This window comes from Argiope bruennichi, chromosome X1 (assembly GCF_947563725.1).
Source record: "Argiope bruennichi chromosome X1, qqArgBrue1.1, whole genome shotgun sequence".
Classification (NCBI taxonomy): Eukaryota; Metazoa; Arthropoda; class Arachnida; order Araneae; family Araneidae; genus Argiope; species Argiope bruennichi.
The window spans coordinates 74,480,440-74,506,522 of NC_079162.1; the positions used below are offsets into that span (position 1 = coordinate 74,480,440).

The 26,083-nt window shown below is 29.1% G+C and overlaps 1 long non-coding RNA gene across 3 annotated transcripts in view; it reads right to left on the minus strand.

Moving 5' to 3' along the window:
• The window catches only part of LOC129958589 (uncharacterized), a 172,613-nt gene that overhangs the window by 39,418 nt on the left and 107,112 nt on the right, over positions 1-26,083 (minus strand). The gene's annotated exons all lie outside the window — the stretch shown is intronic.

Here is a 26,083-nt window from a genome sequence, read left to right on the forward strand (position 1 = left end):
AAAAGAAAAATGTATTTATCTCGAATTTTGTGAGTCTTTCTTTTCAGTAAACGTTTTTGAAACGCATTTAGCGTTTCACAGTAAATTATAAAATCAGATTTTTTCATTTAAAAAAAATGAATAGATGACTAATTTTCACTAATAAACTGTCATTTAATAGCTTAAATTTTTTTTTCAATTAAATTAGGTAAGCAACAAATTCTAATCTGCTAAAATTTATTGAAAATGTTAAAAAAAAAATTCTTAACAGTGTGAATTTTAATTATCAGAACAGGCATTATTACAATATGTCTATCTGTTTTAAAACTAAAAATTTCAAAATTTATGAAAATAAATATTCCAAGCAAAATAAACAAATTTGGTTAGAAAATTTCCGTAAAAATGAAGGATTTACATAATATTAAATACTATTATACATTCAGAACAAAAGGGAAAAAAAAAAAAAAAAAAAAAAAAAACGATTTTTCTTTATAATAATACCATACTGCAAAAGCACATTTTCGTAAAGCGATATATGGTATATCAAATAATATAATGGTTCAATTCAATAGAAATTTCAAAAAAGAAAAAAAAATTAATTTTTAATACAAAAAAGGAATGTGCAAAAGTGTTAGCAAGAATAATTAAAAATAAAATTCATTTTATATAAAGTTAATAATAAAAATGTTTTTAAAAACCCTTTTTTATTAATGTATAAAACAGCAGAACTTTTTTATTTTAATTAACTTCTATTTTTTAATCTTAAGTTCCATTATTTTTCAAACTCACTACCAAGTAACGGCACTGATACAAAATCAAAATTGAATTTAATTAATGAGTAACTAATAATAAAGTTCTGCAAATATTAAAATAATGCATTAACATTCAAAGTACAAAAGGGCAGGAAAATTCGACAAACATGAAACAGGAAAAATTAACTAAAAGTGTTTAAAAAATTAAAAAAAAATATTTAACTTGATCCAAAGTGGAGGAGGAAAAAATAAAGAAATAACTATTAAAGTGCTTGTATCGATATTTTGTCATTTGTGCTTAGCATATTTTCAAAATGCAGAATAGTCTATTTCTACAAAAAATAAATTCCTATGTATAATATATGTATTTGTTAACATGCATTACAATATATAACTTTAAAAAAGCAATTCTCAACGATATTTTTACAATAAATATAATATAAATTTACTTTGTTTCCTTTACTTTTGTGCAGGCGAAAAAATTTCCGAACCAGTTTCACGAAAGTCTAGAACCAGTTTCACTGTCTAGATTCGTTTAGCCCTTCATGATGTAATTTTGTCCAGATGAAAAATGTGTCCCTAATACTAAATTTTACCAAAAAAAAAAAAAAAGCGGTTAGTTGTTTCTCAATATAAAATTTTGAAAACTATAACAAGACTGATAATTTTCTGTCTGCTAAGAACGTAAGGGAAGAGCTTTAGAATATATAAGAAACTGAGATAAGAAAGCGGCTTTAAGTAAATTCTTTAGTTTTATGAAAAATTATAAATAAGTATAATTTCATTAAAACTTATACTTAGGAAAAACTTATAAAATTCATTGTAGATTTTTTAATGCAAACGAACTATATGCAGTTCGGCTTTTATGCTTAATCATTTATCGGTCTTATATTTCAAAAGGAATTGTAATAAATTTTATAAATTTTTCATTTCACAGGAAAATTTCCTGTAGAAGTACAAACTAATCAATTCTATGTTCGTCATCTATACAATAAATATTATACAGACTATATTCTGAAACTTTTAGCTAATGAAACTTCTAAATATTGTAGTAACGTATGAAAGGAAAAATTAATCCTTTAATAAATTAATCATGCGTGATAAAGCAATGATGCTTCAGTGGCTGATAAAGAATTTATATTTTCAGTCAAAGTTCAAATGCTAAAACAGTGTAAAGTTTAAAGAAAATGGAATTCAGTCTTGCCAGTAAAATATGTTATCTATAAAATAGGAGGAATCTTTTTTTTTAAACAAAAGTTGCTGATGCAATATCTTATGCATAAAGATGAGATTAGCATATTGAAAATGTAGCACTCATATCGATTAATAAAAAATATTTTAATGAGTTTTACACTATATGTCATTCATTTCTCCAAAAGCAATTTTTGTCACTCGAGCTTTAATGAAATTTTGCCTCATCTATTTTCCGTCCGTTCATTGTAATTACTGTTTTCAGTTGTTTCCGTTCTAACCGAAGTGAAATCTCTCCTGACGGTGACTTTTATTATTCATCTTATTATTTTCGAACTTCATCCCACATGCCCTCAAGATATTCTATATGAAGTTTGGTTTCGTTCCGTTCATTAATTTCAGATGCAGATGCTTCCGAACAAGGAAATTTATTTTAGGCCCTCCCTGTCATATATGTTGTCAAATATCAAGCATTTTTTCAAGCAGAGTAAATTAAAATTCAGAAATTTTTCATTTAACGCCTTAAAAGAAAAAAAAACCCGACTCGATAACAAAAAAAAAAAAAAAAAAAAAAAGAAAACTTAACGTGCAAAATGTTTCTTTCAGAAAAGCTACTTTTTACTTTCTCGTATATGAAGTATATACAAATGTATTATAATTCAAAGTGTATCAAAAAATAATGTATCAAATGTATCAAAAATTCGAACTGGAGAGATTTTCATGGATCACTTCATTTCAGAAATCCCTGAGACCAAAAAACACATTTATGGAACTATATTTGACTGTCTGTGAACACAACTCAAAATCGCTTTGAGCTAGACGGATGAAATTCGGTACATGGTTTTTACAACAAAATTAATAGATTTCCATGAAGTTTTGAACGAAATCCATTGAGAGCAAGTCTAGCAGGCTATTCGAGTACAAATGAAGATAATAAATACAAAACGGAAATAGCTAGATCAATGAAATTTGGCTCACAGTTCTAGCATCTAAAATGTAGATTCTTCCCAAATTTTGAACCATAACTGTCAAAAAGTTGACCTCTAACATCTGTACTTTCGTATACATATAAACGCAATGCCTTAAATAAATGAAATTTAGCATGTAATCTTCTGGTTATAATTTATATAACCAGATATATATTTTATAATTTATATAACAAATTTTGGTTTCAATGGATCAGGAAAACGGCGTCCAAAATATGAATTCCCTTTTTGAGTACGTGTGTATTAATCACTAAAAAAAATCCCCAAAAATTATACGATGAATTCAGTAAAAATGAAAGATTCACGACAAAGATCAATATTTCGTAATGACTGTTCGTCAAACAAGAGCAATTAGTATGCAAAAGAAGCTATTTGTAGAAGCAGCAATTTAGTCGCGAATGTTCGTCATCCCGTTGTTTAAGAACACATGAACAATCATTACGAAATACTTCAGCATCAGAAAATAAAAACAAATCAGAAGTTCGCCCGATTTTCAGAAGCAACAGCCGGGAGGGAAAAGTTCGACTTCGCTCAGGAAATTCGAAATAATGAGTCTATCTTTACTTATATAAAGATGTGCGTGAGTGCATATGTGTACGTTTTGGCGCTCTACAGGCCGTTACATCGTTTGACCTAGAAATACCAAGCGTGGTATATATATATACTTTAAAAAGTGGGAATGTGCAGCGAGGAGAGCTTTGTTTTTGAAATTTTAATTAAAAATTAAACAAAATTATGGCGTGTTTTTTTTTCTGTGATAAATGCAAAAAATATTAAAGCACAAAACTGATTTTTATATCGTCTAAAAATTTTAAAAATTCTTTCCAATGTTATCTATTATTTTGAGCTATAATTTATTTTTTAATTAATTTTTAATAAATAATTCCGAGCAATACATCACACAAACTAAAAATAAAATTTAACCTGCACGTGCAAGTGCAGGCTTATTATGCTTACATGAAGAAATAAGCTTTTATAAATGTGTTATCCTCATACTCACGAAAGCTCAAATTAAAAGATTAAGAAGATGATTCTTACAGTAAATTAAACCTAGAAAAGTTTATTTTTTTAGCAGGTGTCTATATGAAATAAAAGAAATATAAACGATATTTTCTAGAAGAAGGTTTATGTGACTTTTAAGTTATCTGTATTATAATTCAATAATTCAGTGTTATTTAAGGCAAACATTATTTTTCATATACAGGACATCCATGTTAATTAGGGCTCAACAGCTAATTTCTGAACCGCATATTTAATAAGAAAAATTATCTAAATGAAGAAAATAATTATATTTTATGTAAGGTGATTAATAAAAGTACTGAAAAATTACAAAATGTCATTTTTTATACAGACTATCAGTTCTATGAGTCTATAAAATTCTTGATATTAATTAAAAAGTTTCAATTTTTGCGACAAAAGCTGATTTGAGTTATGAAAATGTGAACATCACCATTTTATAAAAACGCGCAGTTTTAAACCACTTCATTGACTATTTTGATGAAGATATGCCAATCAGCGCCCAAAGTTCCCACAAGTATGATTAATCTAAAATAATGAACTTATTAATTGTCCTAAAATAATGATATTCCTCATAATTCTGTCAGATTTTTTTTTCTCAGAAGGTTGAATCAATTTTATTTATTTAATAGTTACAGTGTCAAGAATATTTTACTGAGTATAATTCATAAAACCGATGGAACAATTTTGAAACAAAATAAATTATTATTATTTACGTTCATTTAAATCCCTTTGAAAGAAAAACTGACAACTGGAATTTTACGATGATTCAGAGAAATTTATTGCTCATTGTACAGAAACCGTATGAGAAATTGAATATATATATATATATATATATATATATATATATATATATATATATATATATATATATATATATATATATTCTTTAGTACAATAATACTTCAGTGATAAACGATTTTATTTCCTGCACCCAGAATTTTAAAAAAACATGTTTGGTTTCAGCAAATATAAAGCATTAATTGAAATCTGATAACTTCAGTTTCAAATTTAATTTCAAATTTTTGATCAGATGACAAAAAGTATGGAAATGAATAGTACAATGAACAGAGCGCTGTAAGGTTTCTAAAATAGTATGAGTTCTATGACAATTAAATTTTGAAACTTAAAATTATTTTGCTGAAGAATCCATAAATACCAAGTTACATAAAATATTTAACTGAAAATTTTAGCGACCATTAATCTTGGTGAACCAGTTAGTCACCAAAGGTATTTATAAAATTCTAGTATTTTATAAAGTATTATTCGCTAGTATTTTATAAGATTCCTTTCATTCGCAGAACAAGAGGTTAAATTAATGAAAACAGACATTCTCGTCTCGGCGAGGGATGTCAGTTGAAGAGCCATCTTCATCATTTAATTGCATTTCAAAGTTTTGATATTAACTCTAAATAGGATATAGTATAGCTTCAAAATAGAAAGAAAATCGAAACCAAATAAAGAATTGGAAATGCCGCAAATGCTAGTCCTTGGTCACCAGAGTATCGTGTAAGCGAATCAAATCGGGTATAAAGAGCACATGAATGATCATAAACTTTAAATATGATGTTTCACCGTTCGGGAAAAATTTAGAAATTTAATCAGAGTTCTGAATGCAGTGATAGGGTCAATTTTGAATAATCGTTGCATTGATACCATATTCAATAAAATAAATAAGCAAGCTTATTTTCAGGGTAAATGAGTATTGAATCAATGAAGATAAGCAATGTGAAAAACTGTATTAGAATTTCTCTTTATTATTTAATCGTATATTAATTTTAACATTTATTGTACAATTCACCCTGTAACAATCCTCTTGCAAATACTAAAAGGCATTAAAGTAAAGAATGTTTGCTTTCACAGAGGACTTAAATATCAGCTTTTTATACTGGCCAAAGAAATACAATTATTTCATAAAAATACATTTAAAACCATGCTCATTTTAAAAATAAATAAATTTTCGTAAAAATAACAGCAATATAAAATCTTATTATTATTTAACTCTTTCAAGCATGGTGTTTTATTCCAGAATCACCTACATTAGGAATGAATTTGATTTGTCTAATCCAATGTAGTTCAGATTTTAAACCATATTTTTAAAGCTTAAAATATACTTCCTTCGTTAAGTAGTTGAAAAACCGCACCACATGAATTAAATGTTTTGATATAAGTGATTCAAGAAACAAACCGTCATGGTAGAAAGAGTTATTAAGAGTTAATAGTGAAATTAGAATCTCAAAAAAATTATATAAATATAAAATTATATATAACACATTAATACACACTAAACATCTATCACAAATACTTCAAATCAATTGTTCTGTTTTATTTTTTAGCTATTTTTGAAGGATTTATTTTTGATTTATCCAATTAAGTTAGGTTTTCGAAAGTTTTTAAGTGAAATCCGTAATCAATAGTTTCTATTGACAAGTAATTAAAGTTATAGATTTATTATTTTTCATCATTCAACCTGATATTTTCAATCAGTCATCTTTTCATCCAGTTTGCATATTCCTGGCACAAGCTGGAAAATATGAATGGGGAAAAAAAAAAGAAAAAAAAAACCACCTTGCATATGAACAGTGATTGATGATGCTTCATAAAGGCGGTATTAGGAGGATTCTTGGCCGGGTTATATATTTTTTTTTCAATAAAACGAGATTTCATTTAATTATTAGAAATCTGTACGACACTCCAAACAAAGTATTTAACAATATCATTTGCTAATACTTCAAAAGAATTCAAAAGTAAAAAAATCGCGATAAATATATGATATTTATTTTATATAAATTTGTATTTTGTAAAACATTTGTAAAAAAAAATCCATTCTTAAGTCATTGAAACAATAAAGAAAAATAAACTGTTTATTTCAATTTAAAAACAGTATTTAAAAAAAAAGAAAACTTTAAAACAAAGATCATTTTAAAAAAAGAAAAAAAAATGCTTAAACGATGAGAAATTTTAATACGCACCAATGAGATAAAAATGAAGCGATTTGAACAGATATATAAAACATGTTCAAAATTAGTACAGACTGTCTTTATCCTTAGTTACATGCCTATAAAGCTAAAATACGGAACAATTATTGTTTAATTATACACAAACATGTTCTTCTCTAGATTTTTTGCAATATTTATGCAATACGGCGCATCTATGCTAAATTTGTAGTATATACAGGGTATCATAAAAAATCATTTAGAAATTTCAAGAATCGGTACGTGTCAGATATACAAAATCCAGTCATTTTTACATTAGAACATGGAGTCGTAAAGGCAAAGAGCGACTGCTACTGTGGCCTGTTTGTCACTGAATTAAATAGAAGAATACGGTATAACAAATAAATATGTATTTAAAGTAAGTGTTCAACGGATTTGCCATCAAAAGATATACACAATTTCGTTTTTTTTTTTTTTTTTTTTTTTTTTTTTTCAATTGCATAGTTTTAATATCGTAAATATGTTTCCATTAAACCTCTAATGTACTATACATTAATGTACATATAGAGTACTATTTTCTTAATTCTGACGAAAGGCTTAATATAGCGGCCGTTCTTTTCATTTCCGATCCCATATTCTAATATAAAAATGATTTTGCTTTTGTAGATCCGAAAAATTCTGAAAGTTCGTAAGCGATCTTTTCAGATACACAATAGAAATTAATCGAGCATGGATTTTAGATTTCTTGCCGTTGGCTCATTGGATCATAAATCTGATACAGATTTACAATGCCATGTCATACCACATACCAAATATCATATATCTAATTTCTTGTGCTTTTGAATTATTGTATTCACATGTAGACCGATCGACATATAACAAGCTGTGACTTATGGCTAAAAGGTAATTGCAACGTTTTCGAGTTCTCAATTTCATACGCAGATAGACAGTTGATTATTATTATTTTCGAATTCGGTGGTATAAAATTATTAAACATTCATCAGAAGTTCGAGGTTGAATGTTTTATTGATTTTAATATTTTCTTTTCGGATAAGAGAGAGAAGAAAGACAAAAATAAGAGAACAACAGCTTGAAGAAGCCAATTAATTTGAATTAATCTCTGAACTTGAAAAAATCTATAAGCATTAAGAAATATATTTGGCATTGTAAAAAAACGAGAGTAAAATTAAACAACCTTCTTTCAAAGTTCATACAGAAGAATTTTTCTGTACTTGTAGCTGAGAACCAAATAATATGGGTCAAATGATGAGAAAGTGCTACTTCTTTAAAAGCGGCAATTACATAAATTGCTACAGAAACGATGGAATTTTTCGCTCTTAGAAACCAACACAACTAATCAAAAATACAAGATTGCAAAATTCCAGAGGACAGATATATATGAAGTCGATATTTTACAGTGGAAAATAATGTCTTTAATATCTTTCGAATGCTGTTAGGAATTAATGTTTTTTTTTTAAAGATTTAGGTTAGATTTGGCTTCTTTGAACATAATATTAGTAACTTGTTTCAAGCAAATCAATATTAGTGTTAAGAGCGCATTTACTGATGAATTTAAGAAGTTTGTAAAAGCTTAACAAAATATATTTTATGTAAAGCAATAAAGGAAAATAAAAGGCCGTATAAAGAATAGACTCTAATGATAAAATTTCTAATGAGCAAAAGAATAAAGAACAAGAGAGCCGGGAAATAAATAAACACGAAGTTTTATTTCCTAGCAATATTGAGCAAATGACTCAAACGACTACGCAAATGACTCAGTTAACCCAAACATGTGCAGTGACTTATAAGTCACAACCATTTTTGCCATTTTTCAATTAATTTTAAATAATTTAATAACAATTTAATAAAAAAAACCCATCCGCTACTACAACTTGAAGAAGGTGAACGCATTCGTAAAGAAATTTTTATCAAACGATTAATAGTTTAATGAATAGATTTTAATTAAATTACAAAATTACAAGTTATTTTTTTATCGTTTTTGCTGAATAAATACATTTATATTAATAAACAAATTTATTAGAAAATAATTAAGAGAGGAGAATAAGAATAATTCGATAATATATTTTCTGAGACAAAATTTCATGAAAAAGAGTTATCTTTTTCGTGAGTTAATAAAGCAAAATGTTTAATATTTGAATGATTTATTAACATATACATTTTATGGAACTACACCTTGAACCCAGAAAATTCATCACTGTTTGATGTGCTTATTTCCAACTAAACACTAAAGTCGCTTTTAACAAACTCAAATAAGTGCAGTGAACGTTGAAGAACAGCGTCGTTCTTCAACGTTCTACCGTGATCAGAACATCAAAAATTATCTACAGAATTTAAAATAATCTTATCAATATCAAATGATGCTTAAAACATGGCGAAACAATTTTGTGTAAATAAAAATTACAAAATTACTGCGCAAACTGCGGGGGGGGGCGAGTTTTATTTACAGGCACAAATATTTATTATTAAAACGCGAAATTGAGCTTTCAAACTCGTTTTTGTCTGGCCCTTTGAGAAATAAGAGGCACGGAATCTTTAATTTGCTTCCTTTCATTTCTTTTTAACATCCGTTTTTATGTTATTTAATTTAGATAGAAACACTTTAAAATGAAAACTGAAAATCATTAATACTGAGTCTGTTGATTTGACTGTTACTGATAAAAATTGTTTTTTTTTTAATCAAAGCTATAATGTAGCTTATTGAAAACACTCATTTTAAAGGATCGTCAGATATTTCCAACATGAATAGGAATTTAAAGGCAGCCTATAGCAAACCATATTTAGACAAAGAGAAAAATACGTGTACAGGCTTTGGCTTCAAATCTAAAAGCATAATAATAAGCATAAAATGATTTATTTGAAAGCAGGATTTTTCAACACAGCTTGTGGTATACATGCAATGCCGTACAAGGAATAGTTAGAATGGTTTAGATGAAATTATTACAAGTGTTGACCGAATTGATAGCTGCAGATTTCATTACACAATCCATAATAATGTAGCAACTATTCCAGGAAGCAATCAAAAATTCCGGGCATACTATACATGATGGCAATGATAAATGATATACATGATGGCAGATCTATACCCAGCAGTGATAAAGATCGATAAAATATCCCAGAATGTTCACAGAAATCTCATACCAAGTGATTCAGGACTGAGCTAAATGGATTATCAATTAATAACAACAGAAAAGAAGCTTTCACAGAAAGAGATAAAAAGATTTAAAAACCCATACACAGTGTTGTTGCTTTAATTTTTTTGCCACACTTTCCAGATTTATGTTATTTTTACAAGACAAATTATTAATGGACACGTTGAATAAACATATATACAGAAATGAATGTCATAATTTAAAACTTCATTGATGTAGTCTTTGAACATCATTTTTAAACTTTGGTACTAAGTAATGCCCATTGAAAATAAAATGAGATTAAAAAAAAAAAAAGAGTAAAAGAAAAATAATTTTAGTTTAAAAAAATCGATGCAAAATAGAATTTTAGGTTTTAACAAACTAATGATAGCAATTTTATCATAAAAAATAAAACATCTGCTTATTTTCAGGTAATTTAACCCTTTGTAAAGAACATTTATCCATATTATCGCATCCATCCATATTATCAACATTTTTTTTCCCCTTCAGATTATTTGATGTTTGCTGGAAGTTAAGAAATATTTGAATCATTTATATGTATTTTGCTATATTAAAAGCCATTTTGAGTACAAAAAAAAAAAAGTTCATTTAATATTACTATGTTAACAGGCATAGATAATAAATTTACATTTTTCAAACAACAGGAACAATTTATACTTAAACACTTGTATTTAATTTTTTGCATATTTTCACGGTTTGGACAAAGAACAAACATGAGTAGCTCATTTTAAATCTGTTAAATGCAAAATTAATTATGAGCAAATTACCTTTACATCCTGATCCCGTAATTACTTCACATTACCTAAAACCCACAAAAAATTTGACAGGCAAATTATGACTTTGTAATATGCAGGACTTCATAATTTTTTAATACAAAAGAAATTTAATTTAATGCAGTTTAATTTCACTTAAGTCCTATTTGCAAGAAACCTGAAAGCTATTCTTGGACAAGTTTGGCTATTCTGAGCCACGATCAGACAACGAGGATGACGATTGATCGAGCCATCCCGTGCCAAACTTCCATGTCTCATCAGCGAAAAGATGTTTGACTCTGAAATTTAGATTTAATGTGCATCAGGACAACATACACGACGAATATTAAATCAATCGGGATTCGAGCCTGGAGCCTTGCACGCCTATACCAAGATTTTACCACCAACCCACCATGACTTCCAAAAGAGTACTAAAATATACAATAAGAGAGTCATAAAAGAATAATAGTAATAACTATTGAGCCATATAACCAAAAGATTTCGTGAATGAATGCGACATGAATGGTTAAGGGGACCGATATTATTTGGCTGAAAAAACATGCGCATAAATCTTAAATCAAATGCCCAAATGAGCTAACAATGTTATGCAAACATGTTGGGAAAGCATCAACTTTCACTTAACAGACATTTAATTGTTTGGGGTCTCAGTATATAATATATCAATGCAAGAAAAATTAAAATATGAAGTATAGAGATCAAATTTATTTCAATAATAACTTTTTAAGAAGAGATGATGAAAGAGAGAATTTTTAATCCGATATTGCAATTTCAAAACGAAATTAATAAACAAGAAACAATCACGATGATAGCACAGTCATGAGGTAAATCATGACTATATGATAATGAGGGAAGTCATGCATTAAAAAAAAACACAATGCACAAATGCGTTCATGGTGAAAATGCATTATTGAAGCATCTACTTTCATTTGAAGATGCACCAATACGCTGTTGCTATGGCTCTCAAAATATAACAATGCAAAGGAAATAAAAATGTGAATTGCATAGACGAAAATTTGAAAGCATCAGCAATAATATTTTTCGAAAGGAATGACGATATAATAATATAATATTTGACGGAGAATTTGGAATAATATTTGACGAAGAAATATAAAAGGATTCACCCGATATTCCAAGATCAAAAGGAAATCAGCTAATTCAATTTCTTCAGAAAGAGCAACGTAAAAATAAGGAAATGATCTCAGACAGGATGAGTTTTAATTCACAAAATGCGAATATCGGGTGCGTCACATCCTATTATTTCGTGACCAGGCAAAATGGTGCAGAAATGTTAAAAGTTATTATTTGAAAGCAAAGATGCATTTGCAATGTAAAATACGAAGAAGCAACTAGACACGAATATTCACTTCGTTTGTCTTTTGTAACATTTGCTACGAACAATACAATAAACTAGAATCACGAAATGCAAATTCAATCTACCATGAACAATAGATAGATATACTGCGCTTTGCTAAAACAGCTGATATACTAAAACTATTTCAGAACTTTTGACTGCGTATTCAGTTAAAATAATGTAGATTAGATCATGTCACACTGGTATTGAGAGATTCTTTTTAATCAAAGTAACAACTCCTAATAAACGACAAAGACTTTATACTTCATCTTATATGAAGTATATAAAGAAAAAAATATTGTAATCATCAATTAATTTGAACTCGAAATTTTGAAGTAGCTCCACGAGTCCGCAAAACATATTTTTGGAATTAAATTTTTTGGGCTTCTTTGAACACAATAACTCAAAAATGGTTAAAATGCAGTATATATATTTTACACTACATTTGTAGATTTCCAATGAGAGGAAATATAACTATACAAATACAAGTGTACACGATAAGTACAAAGCGTAAATATTTAGCTAAATAAAATTTTGTACACAAATTTAGCATCTAAAATGTAGATCCTAATAAAATTTTGAACTAAAGTTTTCAAAGAGTTGATCGTCTGTCGATCTGTAGTTTCGCATGCATAACGCAATGACCTAAACAAATGAAATTTAGTATGCGATCTTGTGGCTATAATTGTAGTTCTATGTCAAATTTTGATTTTAATCAATTGATAGGAAAAAAGGCGTACAGAATATAAATTCCATTTTGAAGTACTTATGCATGCCAATGATTAGTTGCCAGAAAAAAAATCTCCAAAAAATCACACTATAAATTCAGTCAAAATACTATATTCAGGCCAAAGATCAATATTTCGTAACTATTGTTTGCCAATGTCGTGTAAGGTATTCAGACCTTACGCAAGTCACAAAATTTTATGCTGGGGAGGGGGAGAGAACACATTAAAGAGTATCCGAGAAAGCTCCGATCTGCTGAGGAGACCACACCAGATGGTTGCAATTACAACTGTCTATCAGTGAACAAAATAACTCAAAAACGTTTTGAGAAAGATGGGTGAAATTTGGTATGTGGTTTTCGTATTAAATTTGAAGCTTTCTATCCGCTTTTGAACAAAATCTATTCTTAAGAAATATATCTATCTGACTGCCCAAGTACGATATAGAACGATAACTTCTAAACGTAAAGAATAAGACAAAATTTGGTACGGAGATTAAAGGGTAGTTTAGTTTGGTTTATTTATATTAACGTCCCGTTGTAAAGCAACACTAGGACTATTTTGGGATGGACCTCGTAATTTTGAACCGCAGTCAGATGACGAGGACGACACCTGAGCTGGCATCCCCCTCTCCACGCCACACCACACCAGCGGGAGGACGTTTCACATGACGGATTTAACGTGCAACAGACCCCCTTACTTGACTGTTCTTCGGTGGAATCGGGTCTCGAACCTGGAACCCTACGGCTCGCAAGCCGAGACCTTACCACCAGGCCACCGCGGCCCGAGATTAAAGGGTAGTACACAGTTAGGGAAGTATATAGATTTAGCATCTAAAATGTAGACCCTCATCAAATTTTGAGCAAAATCCGTCTATCGGTCCATATTTTCGCAAGCATATAAATATGATAATGCAAAAACGCAGCGACTTGGATAAAAGGAATTGAGTACATAGTTGCAGCATCAAATGCGTAGATTTTTATCAAATTTTGAATCACATATATTAATCGAATAGCTTTCGATCGGTCATACATACTCATGCATGTAAATGCGATCATTCAAAAACGCAACAATTTAGATATTTGAAATAAGGTTTGCGATCGTCTTACTACAATTGTAATTCTATATCGAATTTTATTCTCCCTCGGTCGAAAAAAGGGCATTTAAAACTCGCATTTAGTTTTCTTTACTATACTACCAGGCACAAAATGCTTATGTGCAGGACTAAAAATAAAAATCTGAGCACTCATGATGTTCTCGGGTTTGTCCGAAGATTGCAACTCTGCATAGGAGAAGGAGAAAGTGGCAGCCTTTTTAGGTAATATACGACATCACTTCTGTTGGTTTTAAATAAAGAAATAAAGTCTGAAATCTTATCTAAAAAAAAGACAGAAGAAATCCTCGGTATTTATATAACAGTTAAAAGCAAACCAAAAGAAATATTAAACCAATTTTTCAGTATGGCCCCGAAATTCACACTACTATTTTTAAATCATGAGGCAAAGAATTAAGAAAATAGGCACTAGATGAAATGTTATTGGTTTGAATTCACGAATTAATTCGACAGATGATATAAAGATTACACAGTGATTGGACTATCGCAATAACTGACCGGCATATAAATTATCTGTTGTTGGATGTCTGTTGCTGAGCAACCAAGAGAAATTATACACTAACATTTATCATTGTTGGTTCTACTCTTCGTTTCTTCATTGACTGGCGATCAAGTATTAATACAATCACTAAAGTAACTGGTTTACCGTCGTGCTCGTGGGTCATTTGGGCATCAAATTATAGTTTTTCAAACTTATGGATATTAAACCATATTAAAATAGTATAATTCATTACAAAAATTACATACAATTACATTAGAAGTATTCTTATTCTTGATTAACAGGATAGAAACATTCCAGAAAAAAAAATGTGTCATCGAATTTGAAAAAAATAAAAAATAATAATAATAATAAAATGCAAAACAATTAAGGCGCATACCAAAAATAACTAAATGAAATGAGCAAAATATTTTCATATGACAAAAAATTTAAAGGAATTCTCTCTCTCTCTCTTTCCCCTTCTTTCCTACAGTTTCTCTCTTAGCCTCAATGTAGTAAAGAAACACACAAATTCACTTTTTTGGTCATGCAGTCGTCTAGTAGAGCAAAAAGCTTCGTCAAAAAAAAATCTAGAATTACTCTATTTTCTTACACATATTTCATCTCTCAAGCTCAAAATTGTAAAAAAGATAAACTCACACAGGCCTTACAGTCACCCAAGAAAATACAAAACTCAGTCCAAATGGAAAGGAAGAGAAGTAAAAATAAATATGATCTTATTCAAATGCCTTATCACTTCAAAAATGGTTAAAAGACATTTTCCACACTAAATATATAAGCGTTCAGCTAGCGCCATCTTCCCACAAGTCGACAGTGTTAATCGTAGTATTAATGCGTTTATATAATCCCGATTTCAAGATCTAATATCAGTTCAAGATTTATATGATGGAATAAGAGATAATGATGAAATACTATTCCTAAAAAGCACTATCTTTAAAGATCTAGAATCAATTCTAATCGCATCAACAACTTCTAATTAATTCAACAACATTACATTTAACAAATGCTTCCAAAGATTTGTCCTTTTGCTCTTTGTGTAGTACACTTAATCTGGAATATCTTTTTCTTTCATTTAATTCCAAAGAAAAGGCATTTTCCGATCTCATGTTTTATTGTAAAAATGACTAATCTCTATAACTAATCCTTGAAGTTTGTAAACGACATCTTGAGAAACCCTACATATTATTTCTTTTTTTTATTATAATTATTATTATTTTTTATAATCTTCATCAATATTATTTAAAAATTTCGATCGAGTTGTTTCTTACTCATTTGAATTATTTAGATATTATTCTTTAAGATTTTGTACTATATACAGTCTCCTACTCCTGGGTTACGTCCTGACACGATGGTTTTCTAGAAAACTCCGAAATGAAGCTCTGAAAATTTAGCCACTTTACATTTCCTAAAAATAGAAATATTACACTCAAAGAGAGAGAGAGAGAGTATATAATAATTAATTTTTAGATAGAAAACAAAAATGCCTAAAATTTAAAAACGACCTTCGAGACACCATTTAGCCATTTATCACCATAAACCATCATTTTCTTTGCCCAATTTAAATCTCCAGTTTTGTGGTGGGTTTTTCACATGATTTCTTTAAAATTTTTTAAAAGATAATTCGTTTAGATCTCAGTATTCTTCGGTGAACGGTATTTTTGGACAATTCAAATTTGGAGGCAATTTGCCGCAATGACATATTTTTTCTAAATGTCATACTTAGAATGATTCTTTCACTCCGCATAGATGTTATTTTTTTGTCGACAAGATCTTTTTTTATTAGAGCACTATTCGCTATTTTGCAAAATCTTGTAAACATTTTTTAAGATCGTTTTAAAATCTTGGATATACTTTTCAAATGATTGCATTTAATCTTTAAATCCAAAATCTCGATTATCTTCTCTTTCGATGTCTCTTTACATTTAGGCATTTTGTCGAATTTATAGAAACATCGGTTTGCTTGTCGAAAAATTATTCCAAACCAATAAAAGTAAAAAACAGACGATAAATACTTTCAAGAAATGTAAATAAATAAACGTGTGCTGAAAAAAATATTAAACTAATAATATTTCTGAATAAAGTCAGACCATGTCTATATTTATGACATAGACGATTTTTAATTTTTTTTACAAAAAATTTACTTAATTTTTAATTATTTTCTAATATTTTTTTTTACAATAAAGTCGAATAAATCAGTTTAAAAATACATCTGAATCATTTCTGAAAACATGAAATGTATTTTAACTTAGGATGTCATTTTTAAGTTGTGCCTATATTTTTTGGGACAGAGTGTATTAACAAAAATGATATAATACTTATTCAGGACAAATAATAAATTTTTAAATGGAAAACAAAAATCTCCCATCAATTTAACGCGAATTCATGAGTAAACCTGAGGATCAAAAGTCTGGACTTTCAAGTTCGAATGCAATGAAATTGCAATCATTTACACATGACGCAAGAATTCTTTCAAGATCATGCTCTAAGAACGTAGTAATCCTATTAGCAATGTCAACTAATTCACTAGTCTAGTTGTTAAACTAATCTTCACATAGGCTTTAATCTCTCTCTATTGCACTTCCTCTTAAAGAAAACAAGCAGAGATCACGTCTCATATTTTAATATTCGCATAAATAATTTTTGGTCTCAAACGAACAAAAATCACAAGTCAAATTTCTGTTCACCACAGTTTTCATTCCTGACATACGTAAATAATGTTCTTTCTTACGTGTTAAATAGGCTAAATTAGTTTACTCACAGTGAAGCTATATTATTGTTAAGTAAAAAATAATAATCAAATCCTGTTATTTATTATATCATAATTTTGTCAATTACATACAATTTACCCGGCTTATTTTGTAAGAGAAATGAAAGTTTTATGCGTCAGTGCAAGACAACTGGATGTTTTTCCTCAATTTCTTAATAGTCTGTCTCAAATGATGAAAATGCCCAATTTAGAATGTGTAAAAGAGTAGTATAAAGTGGTTATTAAAAAAAAAGTCTGAAATGAGTTTCATATACCTTCTTTTAAATAACATCGGATTATGGATGTTAGTTCTTCAATCTCATTCTTTTTTAAATTTATTTAAAATGTTGAAACTCAAACGTGATATACCCAATAATTTTTATTTTCTCGTATAAGAAATATACAAAGAGAAAGTACTGCAATCGGCAAAAAAAAAAAAAAAAAAAAAACTCGAAATTTCAATGAATCACCACGTGTCAAACCTCTCTGAATCCAAAAAAACTCATTTTTGAAATGTCTGTCTGTCTGAGAACATGATAACTCAAAAACGCACTAAGCTAGAAAGATAAAATTTGGTACGTGATCTGTATTGTAAATTTTGAACGTCAAATCTATAGAATTCTAACAAATTTTGAAAGATATCTATAAAAAGGAAATTGCCTGTCTGTCCGAATAGTACTATCACTCCAAGACGCAAATGGATAAAATTTGGTACATAGTTTTACAACCTAAGGTAGATAGATAGGCATAAATTTTGAACCAAATCCTTCACCAGGTTGACCATCAGTCTATCTGTACACTGCATGAGTGGAAATGCAATAACTCACAAACACAATGACTTAAATAAATGAAATTTCATTTCTGATTTGCATGCGATCTTGTGATTACAGTTGCAGTTCACTATCAAATTCTGATTTCAATCGGTTAAGAAAAAAAGCTTCAAAAATGCGCCTTCGGTTATCTCCATTATACTACAAAGCATGCAGCACTCATGAGCGGAAGAAAATAAAAACCTGAGCACTCGAAGCGTGCATGGTCTAATCAAGTCCCACAATTTTTATATGGAAGAAGGAAAATAATAAATTTATTACGGAGAAGGCAAGAAAGTTTCAAGGAGACCACTTCCACTATTTTTTGAAAGAAAAATATTATAAAATATTAACCATTCTTTCTTAGAACAGATTTTTTTTTTTTTTTTTTAATCAGCGGAAGTGTTCTTCTTTTACCTTCCTCGTAACACAATATGATCTACGCATTTTGTTTAACTTCATAGGATACAGAAGAAAGAGAAATATGTGCTTTTTCTCTTTTATCGATCTGATTTAAAAACTGATTGAGATCTATAACATTATACATACCACATTGTGTTATTATACGCCACAATCGGCGGGGGGAGAGAATACTCCCGCTTGTATTAATACCGGTTACTATATACCTGTTGTGACATCCCGGGAATTAATTCACTGACGGGTTTTGTACCTTCTTAACTATAATCATCCCTTCTCACAGCTGAATAAATTTAAATCAGCGGGGGTGTTCGTCCCGCACCCATTGCACAGCATGGCTTCCATTTTTTATTAGCTTCGTAAGATCGCAAAGAGAATCGAATATATATTATGCAATTCATTCATCATACCAATTGGTTCTAAAATATAGATCTATATTATTTTGGAGAAAATTTGGTATACGTTTACAATTTTGAGGTAAAAAGTGTATGACATAGTTCATTATAACTTATTCCGATTTTGAATTATCACGCCCACAGACAGATAAAATTATTATTTATTTGGAGATTACGATACTTTTTTTTTTTGTTTATTATGTATACAAGAAAGTAAAAAACAGTAAGAGTCATTTCCCAAAACTTTTCCGTATACTCTCTAGTATAAGTGTTATCCTCTTTCCCCAAATAAAATTGTGAACCTTGGGAAAGCCCGTGAATATTTTGCATGTGGCGATCAGTAGTTGTGAAAAATAGATTTTTTTGGCGTGAATTTAGTATTTTACTAAATGTAGCGTGCCATTGTTGGCGATAAAAGCCCTGGCATACGGTTAATACAAAAGTACTCGAAAATCAAATGTGTATTCTGGACGCCATTTTTACCAACGAATGGAAACAAATCCATCGTAGAACCACAATTGTAGTAACAAAAACATACCGAATTACCAAATTCCCTTTATTGAAATCATCGCGTTTTTGAGGTATTATGTTTTCAGATTCACAGACGGTCAACTCTTTGATAGATTTGATTCAAAATTTCTAAATAATCTACACTTTAGATGTTAAAACGGTGAACCAAATTTCATTTAGCTATGCTGTATTATCGCGTTCACATGCATATTAAAGTACACACCAACGAATGGTCAACCTCCGACCGATTTTATTCAAAATTTGACACGGATCTAAATTTTAGATGTTAAACCAACGTACCAAATTTTAGTTATCTAGCTCTTTACATTTTACAGTAATCGTGTTCCTTTGCGCTCGAACAGTCGGGCAGAGAGATTTGCTTAGAATGGAATTTCGTTGAAAATATGATAGAAATTTCATCTAGCTAGATTAAAGCATTTCTTTTATTATCATATTCACAGGCATACAGGTATAGCTCCAAAAATGTATTTTTCATACACTAGGAGGTCAAGATTCGTCAAAATCTCAAGGTTTTTTTTTTTTTTTTTTTTTTTTTTTACGGTTGCGGTACTTTTTCTTTGCATATTTCATAAACGAGCAAAAAAATGTATTTGTGCGATGATATTTTCGCAATCTATATATGGAAACTTAAAAATTTATCATGAATGACAAATTTCGATTAAAGTTAGATACAGCCATGCCTTAACGATTCACATGTTATACATGTATAAGTCGACAATATTCACAACGTAAAATCAAATAACAGAAAAGAAACGGGGAAGTAGGTATATATAATCTCTAGCTTTTAGGGAGTAAAATATTATTTTAATACTTCTAATTAAATGTAAAACTTTCTGAACAATCATGTTCAAGTAGTTGTGTTACCAGATATATTACACCAAAAATACAATCTTATTTATTACAGCTTGGAACAAAGCACTATATAATATTTGCGAATATATACATTTTTTAAACCCTAAAATGGATAGCAATGATTTAGGATAAGGCAAAACGACGCACTCTCCAGCGACGTTCTAAAAGATTTCACTATACAAGAAAGAAAAAAAATATATTGTTGAACTCTTTTTAACAAATACAAAAAAAAAAATTAAAATCCTGTTATGTTATTGTTGTATCATCATACAATAGCATTGATAAGAAAAATCCTTTAAAACCTTCGTAGAAACAGAGATTTAAAGCAATAAGAACGCAGATATCATTTTTTTCCATATAAAAAAACGAACTTACAATTTCTTTTCATGCTCAAATACAAACTGCATAGAAATGTGGCGTCAGTTTATCCTCTTAATCTTCTTAAACTCGCTCATCCAGTCTATATTTCTGAACATTTGAATTTCACGAATAAAAGCGTGGAAGGTCTTGATGGTCGTGTAATAGCATGCAAGGACAAAATCAATGTTTTTTTTTTTTGTTTGTTTGTTTGTTTTTTAAGAAAATGTTCTTTTGGTTCAATGCTTTCACAAAACAAAAATCGGATTCGTTCCAGTGCATCGAAAAAAACTACTGAGGAAATATTTATTGATGATGTGATGGATGTAGTATCTGCTTTCAAACCCTAGAGAAAATTTCAATCAGAAATAAAAGTTTTCTCACCACCAACAACAAAAAAATCAAGAACAATTCAGCAGGAAAAGAATAAAGAAATCCATCAAAAACTAAAATAAATAATTTTAAAAAATAAGATATATCAACAAAGGATACAAGAATAATTCCGAAGTTTACGAATCAGCATCAAATATTTTTTTTATATTTAAAATTTGAATATTATCTATGAAATTAGAACGTTATTTATACTTCTCGTACAACGGTCGTTTCTCTCCCCCCCCCCCAAAGATTCGATGACCATAAGAAAAAAAGATAAGTGCAGCCAACAAAATGAATTCATTACCAAAGGCTAGGTACAAACGTGATTAATTTTCGATGTAAAAGCCGTGAAATATCAGGCATTTGTCATATCAGTGGGCCAAGTTTCAGATCTCTTCCTCGAAAAACATTGCTGCCAGTGATATAAAAATGATCTTAAGGTTCTTTTGAAATGCCTGATGAGTATGGAATTTTGTTGATTTTTCTTTTAATGAAAGAATAAGAAGTAGAAATGTCTAAACATTCACCCTCCAAAGTCACAATTCTGGCCTGCTGATCAGCCAGTTTGTTGCCTGAGATTCCAACGCCACTGCTTCTTTCTAACAATCTGATCAACTCACTGAACAAGATCTTCTTTTGCGACAGACTTCAACTTCATCTTCTTTATCGAGAATGCGGCTTTTATCTTTTGCTGAATTGAAGAACTAGCTAGGAGGCCAAAGCTACCATTTTCTGAGGAGCTTTAAAGGAACATTAAGATCGCTTTAAAGCTTGGCGGTAAAATTTTCTGACCAGGAGATCGGAAGCTTGGTTCATCCAATATGACAAATGTCTGTATCTTCATGATGAATATATCGAAAAGTAACCAAGTTTGTATCTATTTTTTAATTTAAAAAAATCATTTTGTTGTTTACATTGGTCTTCATTAATGGCTCATCGGAGCTTTGGGGAAAAAAACGGCTCTCGTACAATTAATCCTTTAAAGGGCCTTTTTTTTCTAGTCATATAATGTTAAGATATTTTTAGGCTTGAAATTAGAATAAGAAAAGGGATTTATTTAGCTTATTAGATAAATTTAATTTGATTAATTAATTAATTTGGTTAATTAATAATTAAGTGACAAACCAAAACGCATCATTTTGTCAGAAATAAAGAACTGACGCATCTAAGTTTCTGACTTACTAAAAAAATTTGTCAGAACTTATGCCAACCTACATAATTTCATACAAAGATTGATAAATTTGGTGGGAAACATACTTCCCACGGCCCTAGAAAGGGTTAACGCAAAAAATCGATAACTGTGAAATATATCATTGCTTTTTGTAACAATAACATCTGTTATTTAATATTACCAATGCATAAGGAAGGTATCCAATAGTAACAAACCTCTGAAAGTATGACTTATACAGTTTTTACTAATACAATTTTACACAAAACATTTAAATGAATATTGAAAATGAATGCAAGGAGGGGCCATTTTAACCATTTTTATAAATATTTATTATTTTGGATACCTTTGGCATCACCCCCCCCCTCCCCTTCTTCTTGAAATTGGCGTCCAAGGTAGCGGCAACATACAAGTTACAATTATGGAGCTAATTTTGAAATAATTAGTAGGCTTTTAGAATTGTAAGCAATATATTACTGCCTATTAATAGAATAAGATACTTAGCATATTACCTGACAAATGGAAATTCATTGCAATATAACAGTTCATAAGTCAATAATAAATTGTAATAATTGCCAATATGTATATGACAGAATATAATACAGTTTTATATATTTACTATTCTCTCTCTCTACTATTTATTGCAATGTTTAGAATGTATATATTTTTTATTATAATGCAAAAGTTACAACTAAAATGTCTTATTCTTTGATTCTACACATCTCATCAAGAATGCATTGATATTTAACCGGGAAATGATTTTATGATGGTACAAGCATTCTTAGATGTGGTACATGGATAGTTGTGATAGATACAAAATTCAAAAGTTTGAAATCAACATAAAGACAAATCTGTATAGCTAACAATATACCTTTTCTAAATACAAGAAATCCACAGTTGATAAGAAAATTTTCAATCAATATTCGGTCAAAATATTTTCAGTTCGATCAAAATGGTTAAACAGTAATAACTAGTACAATTTAAGATGTAATTTCTAAAAAAAACAAAAAAAGTAATTTTAATAGCCTCTTCCTCTTATACTTATGGCGAAATAAAAACACAAAAATTACCATGGCGTCGAATAATTATAAGCATAATATCAGTGCTATGAGCTGTAAAAGTAACATCTAAACTAGTTAAAATGCACTACTGCATTTTTATTAGTATACTAGTTAAAATGCAAGACATACTCTTTAACCTAGATCATTTTAGAAGCTAAAATCAAATCTCAACAACACGTGAGCTATTAAGGATGATAAAAATGATTAAACACAGATTAACGAAACAGAGGGACACTGAAATGGTGTGTTAGCCTTGGTAGAATGTGTGTCAGAGGTTTTATGGGTTTTAATTAAACTACCACTCTCCCAAGAAATAAGCCCAATCACGAAATCCTGTTTTAGAAGTAAAACCCAGTTGTACAGACGCATTGCGGAAGACTTGTTATATGGGCAAGTAGCTAAAATATTTCCTTTAAATGCAGTTCATACATGTAAAGTATAGCTTTAAAACGGAATTTGAATAACAACCAATGGAAGAGTTATCCCAACTTTCTTGCAAACTCACATAATACTATACATCTTGAGTATACATTCATAGTAAAGTTAAAGAAATTGATTTTATATCTTGAACTAGCCAATCCTTGGATCGAAAATTTGATGAAAATCTACAGTTTTGGTATAATGCCACATATTAAATTTCCTTTATCTTGCATATGTTTTTGATTACTGTGATCACATATAGATAGACGAACAAACAGATAGTCGACCTCATTGTTAGATTTTTTTTCCAAAATTAGGCAGAGGTCTGCAATTTTGGTGTTAGTTTAACTTAAATATATTAACGTCCAGATATGAAGCCCAACAAGAGCAATTTCGGAAAGGAATTTCGTTATTCTGAACAGCAGGAAGATGACGAGAGTAATATCCGGATTAGCAGTCCCCACTATATAGCTTCTGCGCCATACCAGCAGGAAAGTGTTTGGTTCACGATGTTAGATTTAACATTCAGTAGATTCGCGTTCATGGAGGATTTTTTTTAGTATAGTCGGAAACATTCGGTCCCGAAACTGGCTTCTTACTGTTAGGCCACCGAAACCCCTATTTTGGTATTAAGGCCATATACAAAAATTCACCCATCCAACTTGTTTCGCTTTTTTTTAGATGTCGCATTCGAGTAGACAGCTCAAAAGATGACCTGTTGATGAATATGATCCAAATCAACCAATTTTAGTGATAAACAATATCCAAATGTCATTCATCTATATTTTGGCGATCTTTAGCGATCTTATTCACATATATAATGATGGGCAGACAGATTGACTTACCGTAGAGAGTCTTTGCCCAATATTTGACAGAAATCTACAATTCGCACACCAAATTTAATCTCCTATGCTCATTGCGTTTTTAAGTTTTGTGTTCACAAACATACAAATAGACAGACAAATATAATTTCAAAAAAAAAAAAATGAAAGAGTGGTCATGAAAATCTTAAAAAATACATCGTTCACTGCTGCCGTATTTTATATTTCGTATACGAAAAAGTAGAAAGAATATATTCGTATACGAAAAAGTAGAAAGAAAATATTTTCACTTTAAGCCAACAGTTCCAAATACAAGGGCAGTTATTAAAATTATACATCAGAATAAATAAATGAATAGCATTTTCATATATTTGTCTAAGAAATACTTAAGAAAGATTTAAAGATTAACACAGAATAACATTCTAAATTTCTAATGAAAAAGACAATGAACATCGGTTAACATATGTTCCTTTTACTGTCAAAACACTTGAACTTATCACTTGTTATGAACTTCTAGTCAAAACAATGACCGTTGATTAGTCATGCTTCACCTGTTTGGGAGAAGGTACGGTCACACTGCATTACAAAAGAAAATATTGCCACAGAGTAATAATTACTATTAGACGTTTGCCCTGGATTGTGTATCTAAAATTAAATTATTTCAAAATAGAACTTTTCTCAAAATGTTCTATTTTTCAACATCTTTTTTTTATTATTATTATTACTTAAAAGCAAATTCATTAATTCAAAAAACATTTTCATTTAACAGAATTTGTTATTACATACTTTTTTTTTAACTGAAAACATTTTAGCTGAATTTAATTTGACTTTGAAGAGATATGTTAATAATTTCCACTTCATTCAAACGAATTTTTTTAAGTTAAATTAATCCTTTACATCGCCGAATTTTTTTTCTCCCCATTTTCCATGTTAAATTTAAAATCAGATATTTATATATACTTTTATATATTTATATATACTTATATAAAATATTTCATACTTTCTTAATTCCCGCGAATAAAATTTCCTTATGACTTCAAAAATTTTATTAAATATAAAAGAATAAGGTTTATCATACCCTTTTATTAAACCGCTTTTATCTAACTTAACTGGTTTCATGTTTGTAAAGAATGAAGTTTTTGATCATCTTTACATTCATTTGCTGATATACTCGAGCTTTGAAATTTTTCACACTTCATGTTTTCAATGTTATTACACAATTTTAATATTTTTCAGAATTTGATTATCAGTTAATTAATAATTAAATTTAAAATTTAATTCCGTCCATGGAGAAACGTGATCTGAATGCTAAAAATTAGAAAATAATTAAAACAAAAAAAATCCGATGTTCAGCATATTAATAAAAGTATTTTTAAATTGTTTTAATTAAAGTTATTTCATTTGACTTGTTCATATTTGTAAAAATGGAATCTTGTAATCTATTTTTCACTCACTTAATGTACTACCATTTTGAGACTTTCTACAACTGCGTGCTTTTGATGAAATTATATTATTTTGATATTTTCAAAATTCAAATTATATGATTATAATATTTTAATTATATGATTATAACACTTTAATTATATGAATTTAATATTTTCAGAATATTTTAAATTATTAGTTAATCGATTCATGTAA